A 22,435-nucleotide genomic window follows, 5' to 3' on the forward strand; every position below is an offset into this window, starting at 1 on the left:
AACTTGTATACTGGCATGGTGGTCTTTGATCCAAACAATATATGCTTTATTTCTTAAATACTTTGTGTGAGATGTGTACTCTCCGGTTGCATTCATTCTCCTCATCTGCCTTGAAGAGAGCTTTTAAGCCCACCTAAATCTGCTCTAAACAGTGGCCCTGTAAAGTGGGCTTCATGGAAGAGAAGATGGATGAACTGTTCTACTTGTACTGGGGTAACAGTGTCCCTGTGCAAAACAGGGTTACAGTCTTTGGGGCAGAAAAGAAGCAGGTCAAAGGCAGATTCTGTCCTTGCTCCAAGTAATGTCTGTCCAGGCCTATGACACGTAGAACGTAAACCGTATCACTAAATATCCTAAATGGGAGGTCCTGCATTTTCCTGTGGTTACATCTAGGTACAAACTAGCTCTAACCTGTCTAAGAGAAGGGCTTTTAGTGGGTTTCTTGTGGCTGCATGGGGCCTGGAGCAGACTCCAGAGTCTGAAAAGACAGTTAAATACTTATCTGCTATGCAGTTTGTGTTGGGGTCTGGCTTCTGAGGCTATGTTAATTGTACCATGTTTGAAGTCATCTAGGTTATGTCCTTGTGAGCTGATCAGTAATTAAAATGCAGGAAGTATCCTAGATCAATTCTGAAAATGAGATTTATTCTGTGTCACTTTGGTACTGCTTAATAGAGTTTCTCTCAAGTTCTTCATCAAACATCTTCCTATTTCCAGTTAACTTAATATTCAGATTTTCTTCTTTAACTTTGGACTGATCCTGAGTTAATGTACATTTAGTTTTGAGTTAAATTAGCCATAGTCATATTGTATTTTGGATGGTAATTCTTAAATAGCAGGTGACATTTCATTTTATAATGCTGCTTTATCTATTAGTTGAAGGACTTAATCAATAGAAATTATGCTTACTAGTGGTAAGTTCCTTTAGTAATGCCCATAAATCACAGAAAGCAAAATGCAAAAAGCAACTTTCAACAACATAATTGTTGTGTTGAAATGCCCCCTACAGATGTTTCTAAAATAATGATGAAAAGAACAAAAACTGGGAGGGGAAATATTTCCATTACAAAAGGAGACAAGGATTAATGTGTTTACATTTATGAGATATAGTATTTATTAAATACTGAGTTTAATGCTAAATAGTTTACCAACCTTCTTCTTCATCTTAAATTCTCAGCAAGATATTAATGTTTTGATTCATGTTTGTGGTTTTTAGAACTGAGTCAAGTCAGCAGGGAGCTCTTTAAGAGGGAATGGCTTGCCTTCTCCTAAGCTGCTGTGTTAAGTAGGAAGGTAATGACTGCCTTTCTTCTTATACTACTTCTAGTAACCATCCTTCCCCAAGTTTTAGAAATGGTGAGTCTCTACTGCTTGGATCAGTCAAAGAGGGGCCATTTCCTAAGGTAGGATGGGGAAGTACCATTGCTGTCAGGAATTTGTCCTCTTTCAGTGGGCTTATTTTTAAGCAGCTTTGCAACATTTCTGTGCTAAGGCCAGAAAGGCACAGTAGTTATTTTGTGCCTCATTTACCTCCAATATCCCCTAATTGTTGCTGGAGGGTTCTAAAATAGATACATGGCAATAAAGGAATGCACATAACTTTTTGTGGTTCTGGTAATAATAATATATTTAGTATTTATTGCATTAATGTCTGGTAATGGATAACTCAATTAGTTCAGACTCCATTTATTAGGACACCATTCAAATGGGTAACTCAAACAGCTCATAACTTAAAAGATTAGAAGATGACAAATAACAGATAAAGCTAAAAGAAAAGAGAGTGGATAACAAAGATAATTAGAGGGTTTAGCAGGAACAAGTAGTGTGAAATACTTGATTGTTAAGCTTTTTATTGCTGATTTTCTGCCAGTGTGTATGTCAGCAGGAGAAATTTAAGAGTGGAGGAGATGCTAGTATTTTAGATTCTGACTGGGAATTCTTTACATATGGAACAATATGATTTTTTTTCTTAGTGTGACTGGCAGCCAAAACATAGAGGCTGGCCTTGCAGTAAGATAATATAATAGGGAAAGTACAATTAATTTTGTGAGAGCTTTGCAATTTTGAGGCAAGAATTAGTGGGTTCAAAAGGTAGGAGTGAGATCCAGTGAAGGTAAAGAAAATTCAACAAATTATATATTAGTAAGTGCTAATGTAGAAGACCAGCATTTTAAACTGATTAAAATAGGAGTGATCAGAGGGTATGTTAAGCACTCGAGGCATCAAGGTCAGTAAGAAACTGATGGCTATTAGATGATAGTTTTTGCAAAATAAAATAAAAAAAAATAGGGAGAAGTTATGAGATTTGAACAGTTACAATTCTTTCCTGCAGAAAGCAGTGGTTCACTTAGTAGTATTTTACTCTGTAGCTAATTAATAGCCTACATGAAATTATTGTAGTTAATTATCTGCTTATTAATATTCCACAAAGAAGGATGCTGGGTTTCAGTACACAAAGTGCTGCAAAGAAAGATTCCAGTTTGATTACAGTGAACACTAAAGAAAGAGAAATCATTGTTAATTATATTTAACACCACATTAATTCTTTCCTATCTTTCTGCAGAGGGACATGTCATGAGATACACTGGGGTTTATTGTCACAGGTTGCAGTAATATTGTTTTTATACTGCTACAGGCAATTTTCCTTTCTGCTTTTGGAACAACCTTCTAAAAATAGTATTTTAAGTATTTTGTAGGGTTCTCTTTCTTTAATGAAGACCTTAGTATTTTTAAACTAATATAGTCATTATAATTTAAAAAAATAAAAAAGCATAACCACAATGCCACTAATTAAAATAAAATTTTAGTTTAAATGAAAAGGGGAAAATAGGCTTTAATAACATTCTTGTACAGTTAAGTCTTTCTTAAAAATTAAATTAGGATATTCACTTTAAGATTGGATGAAGAATCAATGCTGAATCATGTCCAAAACTTGTATTCAGATTAGTTACTACTGGAATCTTCTGTGTTTTTAAGAGAATTCTATCAACTTGGCTTGAAAATAAGCATGTACAGAACTGGCACAGAATCAAAACTGAAAGGATGAATTTATTTGAGAAATTTCCTCTTCTTAATTATTTTTACTTTCCCCTATTTGATTTAAGATTCCAATGACTATCTTATCGTGTAAGGTTTGTATATCATGTACAGGGATTATTTTAATGCCTTTTCAGTTATGTATCTTGCCTCTTGGTTGGCAATTAAATAAACAAGAAGGGCATCTTCCAAATGAAAAACTAGTACATTAATGCCTAGAGTACATGAAGTTTAGTAATAAATCAGAGCTGATATTTTTAAACTGTATTTCCTGTGATTTGTTTTTTTAAATTTCTGTAATATATGAAGTGTGCACAAACATTATATATTTAAAAAAAAGAAGCCTGTAGTATTTTGTGGTTTTCCTTGCTAAACTATATTCTAAACCATTAAATACTTGGCACCAATGTAAAAATATATAAAATCGAGAAAATATTGCAGTATGTTGAGTAATCATTAAATACAGTTGGATAATTCTATTTACTGGCAATACAGATGTAGTCTGTAAAAATAGTACTTTATAATGTTTTAAATTTTTTTATTTCATGGCATGAGGGATAATTTATTCATATAGTCATCACTTTTTATTATTGAAAGGGATTTATAACTCTATTTATTAATCAGAGATTAGTATTAATCTTCTCCCTAGTAATCATTGTCTCTAAAAAAATGCTGACATGAGATCAATTTGCCCAATTTCCTCAGTGCAGTACTACTCCTTCTGTCGTTGGCTTTGGCTTAAGTAAAACTCAGTATAAAAGAGAGGTAATTGGACCCAAGCTTAAAAACTTGCTGTGTCTCAGTCATTGATCTGGCAAGACCAGATCACTCAGAATCCAGACCACACTGAACTGTCTTTAAAATATTTGAACCACAGGGTGTGTTCAGCTGCAAAGCTCTTAGCAATGTAAGGTTTCCAACTCACTTGACTCACCAAGATTGCTGGGATATCAGTAAGTGTGCAATTTATCTCATGCTTTAAAATATGAAAGCAAAAGAGTTCTTAAAGATGAACTGCTTGACTAAAAATGTTCTACAATAAATATACCTCATTCACTTTCTAATGACGCATAGATATTTTCTGCAAGTATAGGGACCAGATTCCATCTGAATATTTGAACAAAAGTATTTTTTAGCTGTTATTGAAGAATAATTAGCTGCAAGCCCACATGTATGAAGTAATCCTTGCTTTAGTCCTCATTCTGTTATTTACAAAAGTACCTTTCATATAACATTTTTGCCATTAGCAGCTTTTAACCACGTAAATATAATTTATAGGTAGAAAACTTAAAAGTATAGAATGCAAAGGTCTCAAAAAAGTGTAATTTAGTGCTGCAGTTGTGCATAACTTTTCTATGTATGTGTACAGTTTTCTGTACTGTTAAAGCATTGTATTCATATCTGAGGAAGAAGTCTTATATTGAACCATTCAAAATACTCAATTTGAATATCAGGATCTTAGAGTTTGTCTAATCCATTTATTTTTAAATGAAAACTTTCTAAAATACAACCATTAGAATATGCAAAAATTAGAAACTATGTATTTATTGTAGTGTGCAAACTCCCATAGGTGCATCTCTTAACCTATTAACTTAATTATAATAAGAAAATAATTCAGAATGGAAGTGACACAAGCTATTTAAGAATACTGCAGCCTAAACTAAATGGCATAATATCTCATACATCCTTACAGCAGCTACAGAATAGTAATGTAATATCAGTCTAAGTGTTCATATCTTTCTCCTGTTAGGACTGACACTAATTAGTATTATTAACCTCAGGCAAGGTAAGTTATTTATGATCTAAAGAAGAATGCAGTTTTACTCAGTGTACATACTAAGAAGACACACAGATAGGCCCTTTTTCCCACCTCTGAAAAACATGAGGCTGAGGGGCTTGAAGTATTGCTTAACCTTCATGAAAACTATTATAAACAACTGCTAGTTAGAAGACACATCTTATTTCTTAATTTTGTTTTATGGAAGATAGTTTATCCATCTTGTGAATATCCTGTATTCTGATGACTACAAGAAGCAAAACATTCTGTTTGCTTTGGGTTTTTTTAATAAATTTTTATCCAGGTAGTTTACCAGTGGTTCATTGCACTTTGTCGCTCATGCAAGCCTTGATACTCTTTTTTCTTTTTTCTTTAGGAAAAATAACATTATGATAGCAAAAATAATATATGTGTCAAAACTGAAAACAGCTATATGGAGATCCTTTCCCTTTCCCCTCACCCTTTTCCTTTTTTTCCCCCATTGTTAAAAGCTAAAGGGAAAAAGGGGGAAATAGCCAGACCTACAGTGTCCTTCTTTTGCTTGGGATGCTACATGATGACAGTAGTTTGCAGCTTTTGAATGAACTAAAAATAACCAGAAGTTTTTAACAAAAGCTAAATTTTTAAGGTACCTGAAGTATCATGCACTAAGACTATATAGCAAATTTTTCCCCAAAACACGAGGTGATTTACCAAACCAGAAGAAGGTAATTGAATTTCACCTAGCGTGATTGTATTCAAGCACAGCAAGTTGAGAAAACTTGCTATCCAAGGTTAGCTAAATGCAAGGTGGAAACCATGGAAATGGAGGAGCACAGCCTTTAAAAATGTATCACAATTTAAAATGTCACAGTCAATCACTATACGGGCATATTAAGATTTATACTGTGAGAAATACATGTATTCCTGTGGTTTTTTATCAACATTTTTGTATTGGGGAGGTGAATCTATCCTTTATTCTGAATTTAAGAACTTTGGTAATACTGATAGTAATCCATGTGGTCAGGCCTGTGTCAGAGAGAGGTGTGATTTTCTATAGAGTAATGAGGCAAATATTTTTATCATGGCTTTGTTCTGTTAGACATAATAGCTGTCTCTTGTTTAGTTGTACTAATGAACAAAAAGATGCAGCACAAGCTCTAGTGGCTGGTACAGGATGGGTCAAATTTCTAAAAAGTAGTATCAAAGTTCTGTTGAAACCACATAGATAATTTTCTTCTATTCTGCTCAGAAATCATTCTTATCTGCTAGGAGACTGTATTGTATCCTGAAAATGCCAAAGCACTTCATGAAATCATGTCTGCTGTTTTCGAGACTTCCTTTAGCTGAAATAAGTGCATTTAGAAAATTATTTTATTTTTGTATAGCTTATGTGAATCAGTGTAAATGAAGTATTTGGTCCAGTGTTTTTGGAATAGGTTATCCTGCAAATAGTTGATGTTTTATTAGATAAAGCATTTCTATCCCATTGTGGAGAAGGTGGCCAAACATGGGCTGGATTCATAGGATGGTTAATGAAATGAACCAAACTTCCTTACTGGTCTATATGTTCTTCCATTCAGTACTGTATTCTGTTTGGAATCTACCTAAAGTTAGATTATCAGCTTGCCTTTCTGGAATTCTTGTTTAAGATGATTACTTTGTATTTATACTTGTAGGAAAGTTTAGAGTATGGAATGAAGAACTCATTAGAGAAGGCAGTTTCTGACTGCTCTCTCACATTAGCTTTTTCTCCCATTTTTTTTAAGTTGATCAAAATGAGGAATTGATCTCATATCACCTCAAATATAAGTGTACAGCAGCAACGTAATTACTCAATAACACGTTGTATGAGTTGTAAAAGTATTCCAGAAAACTTCTGAATAGGTTTGGATTGAATCCTAAAAATATATGTGATAGTCTTGCATATCCTCTTCTTGATATATTCTTAAGATCATGGTTAATTCTTTAATTCTTTAACTTATTTATTTATAAAAGATAAGCCATTTAAAGCCCTGATTCACTCCAAGAAATGATGTTTCCATCCTTTGTGTTCTGGGGGTATTTAGAACTGCTGAGAACTCTTATTAGCTGACATGTTCTTAATTTACTTGTCTTTGTGGACAAAAGGATATGAGTTAGAGGAAATGCAATGTGATAAAGTCAATCTGATGATCCTGCAGGTATTTTAATATTTGCCATATATATGTTTTTCTTAATAAGATATGAAGTGCTGGAATTTTTTAAGAAATAATTTTGATTCAATTATTTGCTACAAGGAGAAGACATCCAAGAGGTGACCACATAAATTTCTCAGTGCTAAACAGTGGACCACTCCAGGAGAAATGTTTTTACAAGGTATTTTAATGTTATTTTTAAAAATACTTTTTCCAGATAGGATTTTCTCAACTTGACATGTCTGCTGGGGTCTTTAATGACGTCAGAGAAATTCTTCCTCTGCTCAAAGCAAGGAAAGGGATTCAAGAAGGTAAAGAATGAAAGGTTTTTCCTGAAATGTTTGAAAAAGGAAATATATAAATGCATTCTCTGTTTACTGTGAAAGCTTATTCTTGAGTGCCTCCTGGGAAAAAGTTAGATATCATGATATATAAAATATCTCCTAACAATGTTACCATAACACATTTCTTCTTTCTGCTGCCCAGAATGAAGAGACAAATGGGAAAGAAAAATAAAACTGTTTACCAGGATGCCTCTGGTAGAGAGGCAGGATGCACAATATGGAAGGCTGTGTTGCAGGCAGACAACTGATGTGTGGATGTAGGTATCATAACTCATATGGATCCACTCAGATTAGGCCAGTGCTCAGTATCAACCTGAAATTGTCAGTGTTTAACAGAAGGAAATTATTAACATGTAATATATCCTAGGCACAGAGAAAGAGCTAGTTTTATGACAGTTTTCCCTAATGGATTTCTATTGCTTCATTAATTCTTCTGGAAGTTTATATGAATTAAAGTTGCAAGGTGAAGTCTTAAGATCTAGTTGTTTGGACTTCTGTGGGGCTGGAAAATAGTACTTTTCAGCATGTTCCAGTTTAGGCATCATTGGTATACACATTTTTGTTACCTTACTGCCTTACTTATCTAGCTCTTTACTTTCTTCTCTGCTCAGTCATGGATATTGAATTAGTTAGGATTTGTTGAGTGTATTTAACGTGTGCTTAATTAGGTCAATCATTTCAGATACTCTGTCAGCATTTTTACAAAGCACATGATGCTTAAAATAGTTTCAGGATGTTCTAATATCTATTAATGAACCCATTTGGGTGTTGTGTTGTTTTGTGCTTTTTTTTTTTTAAATTAAGATTTTTGTCAGGGTTGAGTTTTGTTATAGGAACTGACGTAAACGAAAAAGACTTAAGAAAATTTCAGTCACTTGCCTATTTTATAATCCTTAAAGAGAGAATATTTTTTTAATATAGTGTTTATATTTGATTTGTCTAGGTCCTTCAAACTAAGGGATGTACTAGAAATACTTCTATATTCTTAAAAATTAATTTACTTTTAAAGATGAATATCAAAGTAGGCCTGGTGAACAGATACTGCTTTTGTCTCTGTTTAATACCGATTTTCCATATAGGTTGAATACTCTGTAGATTTTATGTCTTTGAAAGTAACATAAATACAAAATTAAGAATACTGATGCTCTTTACTACACTAGAACCTCTCTGAATATATTTTTTCATACAGTTCCTTTGTCAGCATACCATTAGAAATAAGTTGTAGATTGGTTTATTATATGAAAAAGGCTAAGATTCTGAAGACAAAATTACCTGTTCCTTTTTGAAAACTCTTTTTTTCTGCAGATGAATTTAACACATTGCAGATATACAGAGACATAATCCTGTTTAGATTCCAACATTATTCAGATAGACATATGACATCAAGTACTTTGTAAAGAACTATTATTTGCTGATGTCAAAGACCCTTTAAAAATAATTCTCTTAATCTTTATGTTTGTGCATGAAATACACAATAGTTGTAACAGCTTCACCATGCTGATTCTTACTGAAACACAGAAAACAATTGGGTCCAGGGCTTTCTCACTAAACTTGTGTCTTCTTTGACCTGTGTTTGAGAACAGATCCATTCCTCTATGAAGAAAGGCTCAGTAAATTAATTCTGGCAAACTGCTCATCTTAACTGGCTCCCCACAAAGCCGTATCAAGTACTTAAATAAGTGTAGTTAAATGCACATGTAAAATAGGACTACTGAATTTACAGAATACCAAACTACTTTATATTATACCAAATAGTAACTATCTTATGGCCATTTTCAGTATTATTCCAGTATTTTTCTCTTAATTGATCTTGACTTTTTAACAAAATAATCTAGAATCTTTAATTTAAAGGTATGTAATTGTATATATTTTATCCCATTTTTTGTATACATCTAAGTGTTTTATTTTATATATATATAAAATTAAACATTTTTTATCAGACTAGTTAATTGCTCTTGAGGAAGAATTTATAAAGTCTTGAGTAGAATGGTATTACATTTGAAAAGATGAGACTGAAACCCAGCTTTAATGAGAATGCAAATGAGAATTACTAAGGTTCAGTGAAGGTCATAGCAGCTTAATCATCAATTTATGTCAGCAACTTCTCACAAGTAACAAATGAGTTTTAATAAAAACTGTTGTCTTAATGGATTAAATCACAAAATTATGATTGCTGTAGAATTTGGCCAGCTGCCCTTACACACATGCAGTTGTATGTGTTTAAGTTGGCTCTTTTATCTACAGATTTAAGAATAATCTTTGTAGAGATTGTTTATATTTTTTTTTAATGAACATTGTTAATGACTTTGTATGGTCGTCTGAAAAGAGTTCTAAAAACATGCTTTGGTCATGCCTAAAGTATAATTTTTTTCCCTGGAAAAAAAATTTGAACATTCTCAAGTACAACTCTAAAATAGTTGTTTCAATTAAAAATAGATAGGTTGCATGGTTACGCTCCTATTACATTGAATAAAAATCCCAAAGTTCCTGGGGCAAAATCACTTCACTGGAATTTAATCTGAATCTCTTTCTACCTTGTAAATACATGCCTAAAACTATATTGTTTTCAAGAACAGAATGTTATGATGAGAAGGAAAATATAAAAATAATCTTTGTATTTGAAACACTCATGAAACCCAAACAGAAGAACTCAAAAAAGCAAACTTTGCTTTAGCTGTTTCTGTTTGCTTAAGTGTCTATTTTGACAGTTTGAATACATTTACTTTTAATTTTACATTTACTTTTACATTTTACTTATTAATTTACATTTAATCCTGCTTTGATGGAAATAAATGCAAGTTTAAAATAATATAGTTAGAAAAGACTGATTTTAGTAGCTAAATATGTGTATTGGATTGGCATGGCAAGCTTTTGGTAGTGGAGTGTTCTGCTTGGGTGGCTTTTGTGAGGAGCTCCTGTAAGCTTCCTCCATGTCTGATGGAGCCAACACAAACCGGCTCCAGGACAGACCTGCTGCTTAACAAGGCTGAGCCCATCAGTTACAGTGGTAGCACCTCTGGGATAACAGAGTTAAGAAGAGGAAGAAGTCACTGCACAAGAGCAAATTGCAGCTGGAGAGAGGAGTGAGAATATGGGCTAGAAACAGAGCCCTGCAGACTCCAAGGTCATTGAAGAAGGAGGGAGAGGAGGTGCTTCAGGTGTCGGAGTGGAGGTTTCCCCTGCAGCCCAGGATGAAGACCATTGTGAGGCAGTTGTGTCCCTGCAGCCCATGTTGGTCCACTGTGAAGCAGAGATCCACCTGCAGCCTTTGGAGGACCCCATGCTGGAGCAGGTGGATGCCTGAAGGAGGCTGTGACCCCATGGGAAACCCACACTGGATCAGGCTCCTATCAGGACCTGTGGAGAGAAGAGGCCACACTAGAGCAGGTTTGCTGGCAGGACTTGTGGACATGGTGGAGCAGTCTGTTCCTGAAGGACTGCACCGTGTGGAAAGGGACCCACACTGGAGCAGTTCATGAAGAGCTGCAGTCCGTGGGAAGGACCCACACTGGAGAAGCTTTCATGGAGGACTGTCTTCCGTGGGAGGGACCCCACACTGGAGCAGGGGAAGAGTGTGAGGAGTCCTCCCCCTGTAGAGGAAGGAGTGGAAGAGACAACATGTGATGAACTAACCGCAGCCTCCATTCTCTGCTGGGAGGAGGAAGAAGTAAAATCGTAAACAAAGTTAGGTCCAGGAAAAAGGAGGGGTGGGGGGAATGTGTTTTAAGGTTTAGTTTTTATTTTTTATTACTGACTTGTAAATACTTGTACTGACTTCACTACTGTGACTTGATTGGAAATAAATTAATTTCCCTGAGTCGTGCCTGTTTTGCTTGTAATGGTAATCAGTGAGTGATCTCTCCCTGTCCTTGTCTCAATCCATGAGCCTTTTGTTCTATTTTCTCTCCCCTGTCCAGATGAGGAGGGGAGTGATAGAGTGGTTTTGGTGGGCACCTGGTGTCCAGCTACAATCAACTCATCACAACGTGTAAATATTTAGCCATGAAGGATATGGCCAGTTATTGTTGTAAGCAGACATTTCAATATTAAGGAAAGCTTCCTGATCTTAAAATAAGTCAATCATGTCACAGTTCCCATAATTTATACTCCTTTGGGTATCTAGAGAACAAGGTAAGAGGCAGGAGTCTTTAGCACAGCACGGTTCTTGCCAACGTGCTTGCAGGGTGGGCTGTGCTTATGTACTGCTTTCTACACCAATCTGTTTAGACAAACCCACAAAATCATACACAAAACAAATTAAGAAAACATTTAATTTTTCTTGATAAAGATTCCAGTATCAATCATTCCCAAGTATCTCTCGCTATATTAGAAACTGAGAACAAGTGAAATCTAGTAATACTGGTATCAGTATGAAGCAAACCACTCTCCCCCCTAATTTCCTTCTAATATCAAGATCTGGAATCTGAATCTAGAATGTTAACATAATAATACATGAAACCTCCCTATGGGCGGGATTAAATAATATTAACATTTAAATTTTAGGAGAAGGGAAACTTCAAACTATGAAATTGATGAAAGATCTAGAAAGTATAGAACGTAGTACTGCTAGGTATTTACCATGAAGATTGAATTAAGGATTAAAAAAATTCTATTAATATTACTGATTTTATTTCAGTGTTAAGTAAGAACAAAATAGGAAAAATCTTTATATTGTGTGAAAAGATGCACTTCTCAAAAGCATGGATACCACATATTACATTAAAGAACAGGCAGCAACATCTCATCTGTCAAACGAGTTGTATAGTGTGGAAGTAGATTTATGTGTCTTGCCCAGTGGTGCAAGACAGAAAAAGGATCTAATCTCTGGGTCCAGTGGTGCAAATTGTACAGCTACACCCCTGAGAAAACCTTGCTTCAGTGTTCAGTACAGGCTGGATTGGTAGGTTGGGTTGGTGATGATGTTACAATTCTCTCTCCACCTCATTACCACCACATGGACCTTTACTTCTTATAATGGGCTGGGGAATTTATTGCTGTGCCGTCTTTTCTCACTGCCCAAGTACTGCAGTTCGTGCTTCTTTAATCTTCATTTCTCTGTACCTTAAACAGCAGCAATGCTGTTGTTGCTGTTGTTTTTCCAACTGAGGTTGTATTATATATATCTGTAACTACAGAGGTTTGTCTTCCTTTGCAAGTATGTACACTGGTGCTTTGAAGTTCCATACCAGTGTTCTCACTCAGCGTGACTCACCTCATCTTTAAGCTGCTTCCAACAGGATCTAGCTTAAGCTGAAGAATGTATGAAGGCATAGGCATGGTAACACCAACCAAATGCAGTACTAACTGTGCAGTACTAACACTCTAGATCAATTAATTAGAATACTCCAAATATATTATATCTCTACCCCGAATCTCTGCTTCATCCATGTTCTTAGACTAGTGTAGGTACAGCAACACAGCTAAACATCAAGGCGTCACTGAAACTTTGAGGAGAGATGTAGTTGTGTTCACGGAAAAGTCTTAGAGTAAAATCATTCATGGTGCCACCTTCCCTCTAAGGGAAGGAGTCCAGGTGAGCAGCTGAGACTAGGCATCTATGCTTTTCAAAGCTCAAATGTTCAGTGAGATTAATCTTGTTTGTACCAGATTTTATCTGTGTTGAATAGTAAAAAACATTATGCTTTGTATTATATCTCTTATGTACATTAGCTGTCCTGAAGTTTATGAAGTTTGTTGCAGTTTAGTCATGTTCCTCTGGTGTATGTTGTGACAACAAACTAATTCATCAGACCCGGCAAAATTATTTTGACAGCCTTTTTTTTTTTTTTTTTTTTTTTTTTAGGACAGAGCGAGAGAGTTTATTGTTTTGTGTAGTGACACATGTAGGCTTCAAGGGGATTACAAAATGACCAGTCAGGAGTTTACAGGGTCTTAACAAGCCCACCGATGACAGGCAAGGGTTAACAAAGCCAATGAGAAAACTTTGAGTTATCTCCCTAGACATTCCTAAAGTAGAGATAACACAGGGGGATTTTGGGAAAGAGAAGGTGAGTTAGCAAAAAAAACCTACAAAAGCCATTTTGAAAGCATGTTCACTTAAACAACATTAAAAACTTCTGGTTTTACTCATATGCTGTAAGTTCACTGTAACAGTTTATAGAAATGATCTGACTGTAAAATTGAATTTTAAGACAGGGTCTCTAATTGTATCTCTCTATTTGTAATTTTTTCACTTATTATGATTTTTTACTTCATATCATATGTGATTAATATATGATTTGCTTACACTCTTTGATTCTCCCCTACTAACTCCAGATTAGATCAGTAATAGCTAAATCACCCTACACTGCTGCTAGAAGCATCATACTGTGTATATAAAGCCAGTTCCTTCAATCTGTCATTTTAATAGTCATTAGCCAGGATTATGTATGTCAACCATGCATACACTCATGGTGAAGTGCTTAGATAACCATGAACTTAACGTAAATTTTGTGCTTACTTTTGAAATAATAGAAATATTTCACATTTAAGATGATGCTAAGAGCACTTCTGGGATTTCCACCTTATATAGTAACATTGCTTTTAATTATACTATCCTACCTGTCTTAGAAGTTTGCATTTTAATTTTTTTTTATTTAAAAGCACTTTACTATCCATGCTTTATTTCCAGTGAATTTTTACTTGGTGTATTTAAATGGCTACTGGATTGGCAGTTAGTCTGCTTTAGCTGAATAGAAGTATACCTCTGGTACCATTAGTAACTGAATTAATACTGTTTTTATCAAGCTACACTTGTTGTTGAAAATTCTCAATTGAATGCAATACTCTATATTAAAAAAAAAAAATCTTGAGTGCTAGAATTCTAAATCTGATTTCAGTATTATTTCTAAGCTATCCCTTCACTGTATCATTAAATTTATTATAATTAAATGTAACATTAGTTATTTTAGTTATTAACCCATTCATTATTTCTAATAATCTTAATTGTGTTACTTGGAAACCATATCATCTTGTTAGTTTTTGTGGTGTCTTCTAATATGTAAGAAAAGAAAATGACTGAATATGGGATCATTCCCTCATTTAATTTTAAAACATCCCAGTGATGATTAATAACATCAGAGAGCAGCAAGGATGGGCTGCTCCCCAAGGAAAAGCAAGTTGGGTGCTGATTGCAAAGCAAGGTGGGTAGCAGTGCCCTCACCAGCAAGGTGAGCAAAGCAGGTCTGGTTGCATGAACCAGACTCAGGGGAGAGTCTGGAACACCAGGCAAAACTGAACTGATGAGGGATTTCCCAGGTCAAGATGAGAAGTCAAGTTTTCAGTTCAGGATCAGGACCAGAGAGTAACCAAGCTCAGTCCCCCTGCAGTAATCCCAGGCAGGTCTGGGGTGAGAAGGCAGGTCAAGTGGCTGAAACGCAAGCCAGGAATTCAAGTCCCCTGGTCTGGATTAGTAGGATACATCACCAGGCAGAGACACGGTAGCACTGTAGCTCAGTCAGCAGCCAAGGGCAGGAGCCCTTGGAGCTCAAATGTATCTTCTCAGCAAAGGAACTGGGAGGCCACTGCTGCTCACACCAATCTGATCTGAGGTCCTGCAGCTGTATCATGCCAGCACTCAACTTCAGCACAGGTGATTGAAACCAAAGAGGCAAAAATGTACTCAGGACCTTGAGAAAATCACAAATAATTGCAAACATTTGTTACATTTTACTGTTTTGTATCTGAGCTGGTCATATGGAAAATAGATATTGATTTTATTTAATGGATAGCTGGGAGAAGTAATTAATTTTGACAACTTAATTTCTTTCTTGTGTTGTTTTTAACTTGTTAAGTGCTTGAAACTTACCACTTAGAAAGACAACCTATTATCCTCTCATAACAAGTGTATTTGCAATTCATGACCTGTAGGTTATATTTAAAATCAGCTATGGTTTTTATTTCTTCATTTCTTTGTCTTTCATGATATTTTCCCTCTTTAAATAAATGAGATTGAATTTAACAAATCCCTTTCTACTTTCTATGTTCATACATACATTTGTACTTACTGAACATCCTGAATCCATTGCAATCAATAGTTCTAGAAGATGTCATAATATAAAACACATTAATTACTTATATTTTCAAGATTTGTAGACAGAGCTTGCATTTTTCCCAGTTAGAGAACTCCCTTTTAGAATCATAGAAATTTTCTTTCTTTTCTTTCTTCTACAATCATTGATTCTATATGTTAACACAGCACTGCCAAGTCCACCACTAAAACATATTCCCAAGTGCCACAGCTACAGCTCTTTTAAATACCTCCAGGGATGGTGACTCAACCACCTCCATAGACAACCTCTTCCAATGCTTGACAATCCTTTCTATGAAGAAATTTTTCCTAATATCCAGTCTAAACTTCTCCTGGTGCTACTTGAGGCCATTTCCTCTTCTCCTCTTGTTTGTTACCTGGGAGAAGTTGCCAACACCTACCTGGCTACCACCTCCTTTCAGGTAGTTGTAGAGAGTGATGAGGTCACCCCTAAGCCCCCTTGTCTCCAGGCTAAACACCCCCAGCTGCCTCAGCTGCTCCTCATCAGACTTGTGCTCCATACCCTTCACCCAATCCATTGCCATTCTTGGGACACACCTCAAGAAAATATCTCATTTTAGTCTAATGGTATGAGCAATGAGTTTGCATGAGCTATACAGTTCCTTGAATGCATATCCACTTCACCTTAGACATTAAACAAATGAAATATTTTCTGCTTTTAGTTACTACTAGTTTAGCGCTTGTGGTTACACAATAACCACACAATAGTTTCAAGTCATCACACAGGGTGATTATTATGGATGTCTTGTGAGACAGGGATTCAGTATTTCTGAGTTAAGTAGAGATGGAAACCCACCTCACAATTCCAGTATGAATGTTGTGAACACAAAGACAGTTTATATGACAACAAATACATCGTTTATACTGAGTCTGATATTTTCTTCAGAGTGACACAGGCAGTATGGACCTAAGCCAAGACAGCAATGGATGTAAAGGAATCTATTCCACTAGAAATATGGGTATGGGCAAATATCCTAATGAGTTTAGATTACAGCATACCTTACTAAAAATAATTTGATTTAATGAAATTTTAGAAGTTGAAGTCTTGTTGTAGGGAGAATTCTGAATTTTTCTGACTCACTTTGTGTAAATGAATCAAATACAACTATAAAAAACTAAATGTTTTTAAATGATTTATTGCTTGTTCATTATGAGCCATAGCGGAAGGATATATATGATCTGTTTTAAAAATAAAATTATTTGAATAGGTGCCATTTGAGACATAGTACTCCCAAATGAACTTGTTGCAAAGAGCTTCTTCATACTAAAATTTCCCTCTGTTATACCATGAAAGTCTAATGTTCCTAATTTAATCAATTTTACCAAAGAAGGATTCCCAAATGTCTTCAACAAACTTTAAATCATAGCAATTTTTGAAGCACTTAACATTTATGATTAGCATTGTTAAGCATATCTAACAATGTGTTTTCAGATGGCCACCTTTCTACTCTATTTGAGGATTGTATCTCTGGGGACAATGCAAAATCTGGGTCAGTTTATGTATTTAAATTTATTTATAATCTTGGTAACTTTTAGAAAATACCTATTTGAATTTATTCAGCCTATCCAAAGTATAGAATCCGTGCACAGAAATATTCTAAATACCGAATGACCTTTTCTTTTTAATAACAAAAGCTGACATTTTGTGAAAGAAAATTCTTTATGCATTTATCTTTACAATGTGTATTTACTGTAAGTGTATGACATAAAACATAACTTTGTTCTGATTTCCATAAATGCTGCTTACATTATTTTGCAGCTTTGAAGCATTTACATTATATTTGAAAGAAATGTTAACAGCATAACATATTAAATTTTCTATTATAATACATCACTTTTGTTGAAATTAGAAATGTATTTTCTCTTTATGAACAATCTACAAGTATACTTAATGCTTTGAAAATGAAGTATAAATTTCACAAATCCTCTTTGAAATACTGTAAACAATTCAGTCATCGAAATGATCTGTTGAATATGAGGACACAAGAGTGAAATGAAACTACTTAATTGACCTTTGACTAATAAACCCATTCTGTATTCCTCAGGATTACTAAAAAGCAAAATTTCTTGGACTCTAGGATGTAAAAGAAATAATTAAAAAAAAAGTTACATTGTACACAGTGGTGAGGAAATAAATATCTGTTTTGGTAACATCACAATCTCAATTCAGCAATAGCTAAAAATTTGGAAGGTAGATCATCTGACAGTCTAAATGCAAAACTAGCATCGTTTTAAAAGCCTCTCCACAGAAGGAACTTCTGCATTCAAATCAAAACCAGCAAAGGGTTAAATGAGAGAATAGGTAGCAGCAATGTTAGTTATTTCCAGTAATACAAAATTAGATGCCTCAAATTTTAGAAAATTATGTATCCATGCCCTGGAGAAATGACTTGCACCCTTTGTGCACCACCCTGAAACTTTCCTTGCATTCATAATGAGGAGAGTCGGCTAAACATAATTTATGATGTATACCATAAGCCAAGATCTGATCTTGGACTATAACTGCTGTAAGGTCTCTGTTTTTTTAATTTATCAAAGATGAGTGAAAGTGGCAGTAAAAAATTGGCTTAGATTTTAAATGCCAAGAATTATTTTTAGTGTGGTGCTTACTGCAAAAGGCCACAAAAGGATATGAGTGTAATATTCTAGTATGAAATCACAATTGGCTTCCATGCTGCTGTACCATTATGGCAATCAGGCTTTCCATATAGGGACATCAGAATCCTCTTGAAAATATGTAGTGAGAGGAACAGTATGGATGTATGTCAGTGACATGCAACATAGATCATAAAGACACCAATCATATTTTTTATGAAAGTGAAAATGCATTGAGAAAGTATCTTGGCCATTGTAATCCTATACTAATAGGCAGGAGTACTTGAAGTGAAGATTCCTGTATAGACTAAAAAAGGGTACATTCTTTAGTCTGTAAAGGTACTGTTTAAATTAAAAGGGTAATATGCAAGCTGGGCTGATTTTGGCAGGGGTAATTTCCTTCACTGTAACTAGTATGGAGCTATGGTTTGCATTTGTGCTGAAAATGATGTTGATAATGTTGAAATTATTGCTGAGCAGTGCTCACACAGAGTCAAGGCCTTTTCTGCTTCTTGTACCATTCCACCAGTGACCCAAGAGATATTTTATACCATGTGGCATCATAAAAACTGGGGGAAATTGGGTGAAGAAGAAGAAAGCGGGAGACACTTGGAGTGATGGCATTTGTCTTCCCCAGTAACCATTATGTGTGATGGAGCCCTGTTTTCCTGGGGATGGCTGAACACCTGCCTGCCCATGGGAATGGTGAATGATTTTCTTGTTTGAATTTTCTTGGATGCACAGCTTTTGCTTTTGCTATTAAACTGTCTTTATGTCGACGCATGAGTTTTCTCACTTTTACCCTTCTGATTCTCTCTCCCATCCCTCTAGTGGCAGAGTGAGTGAGTGGTTGTGTGGGGCTTGGCTGCCAACTGGGCTAAAATCACAACATAAGTGTAAACTGATAAGGAAAATGTTGTGGGGTTTTATTTCATTCCCTTATTTATTGCAAAAAAAATAGAAGATTTTAAGATGTCTTAAGAATGTGAGAACCTAAGCATTGTGTTCAGCTCAATGATCCATCTCCTCTTCTCTCCTGTCTCTAATACACTCATCAGTTGGTGCTCAGGAGGGGTGAAAACAGGCCAAGCATATATGGTCTGAGTACAAGTCTTCCAGTTTTTCTTGGATAAGGAGTTTTTCTGATTCTGATGTACTTTGTTACATTAGGAACTCTCAATGAAACTTTCTTTCTTCTTGCCCTGTCTTCTCTTGAATCCATCCACAACATCACAAGTCTGCTTGTTTTGAGAATCATGTACTTTTGTTTCCCTACAGCATGACTGCTGCTAACTTCATTTGGTTCTCCCACATTTTTGTACCAGAACAGACAAAGAATAGCTGATCCCTATCTATTTATCCCAAGTCACCATGATTTTGTCAACCACCATCATGTTCTCCAATGTTCCCTGTGAGCTGAAAATCCTTACCACTCATTAATGTTGCTTTTCACGATTTGACAATGATCCCTCTTTTGGTGGTTATATTAATATGTTTTTTAATTTCTATAAGTTAAGACACCTGCCCCAAAACATCAGGCAAAGCTATCCAGGCTAATAACCACTATGTAAGTAGATTTTGCTTATCATAATCCCCTGTATAATTTGGCACGATATTTTCTTTTTTTTTTTTTTTTTTTCACTGCTTTCCAGATTATCAATAAATTGACAGGGTAGGATAACTGATGGTTTAATCAGACATTGCTTTTAAAAACTACTGATATTTGCCTAGTTGGTATTTACATGATAAATAGTTCTGTATATCTCTTTATTGCTAGGGCCCTACTTACTGCTCTGCCTTGCAAATATACCAGCAGCCAGTGTTTGACCCTGTAGGCTAATGGTAAGAAATGTGTATCAGGTGTCAGGAAGGTGTCAATTTACACTATTTGTAGTGTTGTAACCTATGCTAGAGATATTCTGGTACTGACCTAGAGCAGGGGACACTTCTCACATCACTCTATTCATAAGGCTTTCCTCAGAAGACCTTAAATTCTGAGCGCTATAGTTCAGGGCTCAGTAAGCTTTCTATGTTTCGTACTGTTTGAGTGAGCCTGCCACTTCCCATTTTAAGATGTGAAAACCTCAATTGTCTTCCTGGCATTCAGCTGAATGGTTAAGGGCTGTATATCTTATTGGGAGAAATTTCATTTTCCTGTAATTTCTTATCTGAAAATGTGAAATAGGATTGTCTGTCTAGTTTGGTTGTTGGGGATTTTTCCGTTTGTTTTGTTTTGTTGTTGCTTTTGGTTTTGTTTTTACTTTTTACGTTAAAGAGCTCTCCTAAATAAAGCATATAAAGGCGTATAAAGGCAGGGAAGTTATGTTCCGTTATTTTCCAAGTTGTCACCTATTAGTACTTCACTGATGTACAAAATTCTACATTTCTCTCTGTGCTACACCTTAATGCTATGTTTTTGTAGTGGATATTTAAGGTAGTGGCTATTGAACATCAACACATGCTTTCTATTAGCATGATTTCCTCTGTTTTTTTTATTTCCAAAGAGAATCGTAATATTTTGTTGTGCAGAGTTCTGCTTTGGCACATTGCTAACAGCAGTGGATGTTTGGTACTGCCTATTACCCTGCCTCTGCCAACAGCCACAAACAGAATGTTTGCATCTGCTTTGAACCATGCACCAAATTGGAAACAGTTGTCGTGCTTATATTGCGCCTTCACAATTGACTGATGACAACTACCCTTCAGAGTATAGGAGCTTTTTTATGCCTAATTATTTTTACTGCAGCACTGGGAACTTAAGAAAATCCTGTGAACAAATCTTGGATAACTTGAAGTCAGGAAAAATAGAGTAGTGAGAAGGATTGAAAAAATGGCAGGAATTTGTCTGAAGACAGAAAACAGTTTTTCATCCTTTCTCTTTGAATATTATAAATGTTTGAGAAGGTCTCTAATTGCTGTTTTTTATTTTCATTTCCTTTGTAATTACTATAAATGCAACAGTCAGTACTATACTTTCCTGTGACATTTTCAAATGACATTTTCTGGTACCTCCTCCTCCTTTCCTGGAAGTAAAAAGGTTTTCTGTGCATTATATTTGGCTTTTGGGTACTATGCTTAGAAATTTTCTACCAAAAAGAAAGCATAATACTTAGTATTGGCAGATTTTTCACACATAAATTCTTTTATTTAATTCTTTTAATTTAACCAAACTAGTAAGAAAAGGAACAAATAATTTTTCCTTATATATTTACTTTTCTTTAAAAAATATATTGCAGTTCATCTATCTGTAACATATATCAGAAACCAGAGATAGTAAGATTAAACAAGACTTTGTGTCAAATTAATGGTAAAGCTTTTAATCATAAATTATGCTATTTGCAATCAAACTATGATATTTAAAACAAATTATTTTCTTATTTTATTTCAACATTAAACTACTAAATTAACAATTAAATTATCTGATTATCATATTTTTATTTGGTTTGTACTTAATTTGGCTTGCTTTCAAACAAACTTGAAATTTTGTTAAGAAAACTATATATTTCTATAATATAAATATATATAAAATTTAGAAAAACTTTAAAAAATGCAGTCATAGTTAACATATGTGTTGATTTCTGTGATTGCTCTTTTAAGTCTAAATAAAGCCATTTTACAGTATCAGTAATTTTCAAGTTGTCATCCATAAGCAGGAACACTTACTGCTTCTTGGAAATGAGATCATACTCAAGTAAGAAGTTGGTCTGATGAGATACCGTGTTTCAAAGGGAAAACAGCATCTGAGTTTCCAGTGTTTGAATGAAGCTGCTTTAGGAATAGTTGTCTGAGGCGTTGCTGTGCTTTATTGCCTGTATTTTTTACAGAAGGGAAACATACCTGTGGCTGTAGCCATATACATCAGAAATATTTGATAAATTGGAAAAATTTGGTCTTTGGAAAATGAACATCATATATGCAGTGCCACATATATTCTAACAAATTTTGCATGTATGTACTTACAAATATTAAATTGCAAGTGTTGGACTTAAATTCTTATCAGCGTGAACAGTTTTCCTGACTAACTGAGCACGGTAAATAACCATATGCAAATAACCTATTATTGCCATAGCTAATTGTTCTGAGTTGGGGGCTTGCTTTCTCATTCGCGGTAGTTCATGACAGAATATACAGATTTTGACATGGATACTACTTAAGAACTTTAGTAGGCAACGCCATTTAAGGTGACTGAGAAAGCTGTATAGTTTTTTATGCATTTCATCAGAAACACTGTGAGGAATTTACTGAACAGGTCTTATTAAGATCCCTTCCTTATACATCTGCTTTTTAGAATTTCTCAGTTTCTTTTGTTGAAGACACATAAGTTCTTCTTACAGGACTTTATTCTGTTTAGTTTTGTAAGGGTTTGCTTTCAATTTTCAGTGGAATTCCTACTGTAAAGTATATTTTCTTTAGCTACTTCTATATTTTTTCCTAATGCGAGGGATTGTCAGCTACATTGGCTAATGGTGCTGAGTAA

At 34.9% G+C, this 22,435-nt stretch overlaps 1 protein-coding gene across 9 annotated transcripts in view; it reads left to right on the forward strand.

The window, feature by feature from the left end:
* The window catches only part of TAFA5 (TAFA chemokine like family member 5), a 408,594-nt gene that overhangs the window by 73,862 nt on the left and 312,297 nt on the right, over nucleotides 1-22,435 (forward strand). The gene's annotated exons all lie outside the window — the stretch shown is intronic.

The sequence above is a fragment of the Myiozetetes cayanensis genome, unplaced genomic scaffold (assembly GCF_022539395.1).
Source record: "Myiozetetes cayanensis isolate MyiCay16 unplaced genomic scaffold, myiCay2020 scf3, whole genome shotgun sequence".
Taxonomy (NCBI): Eukaryota; Metazoa; Chordata; class Aves; order Passeriformes; family Tyrannidae; genus Myiozetetes; species Myiozetetes cayanensis.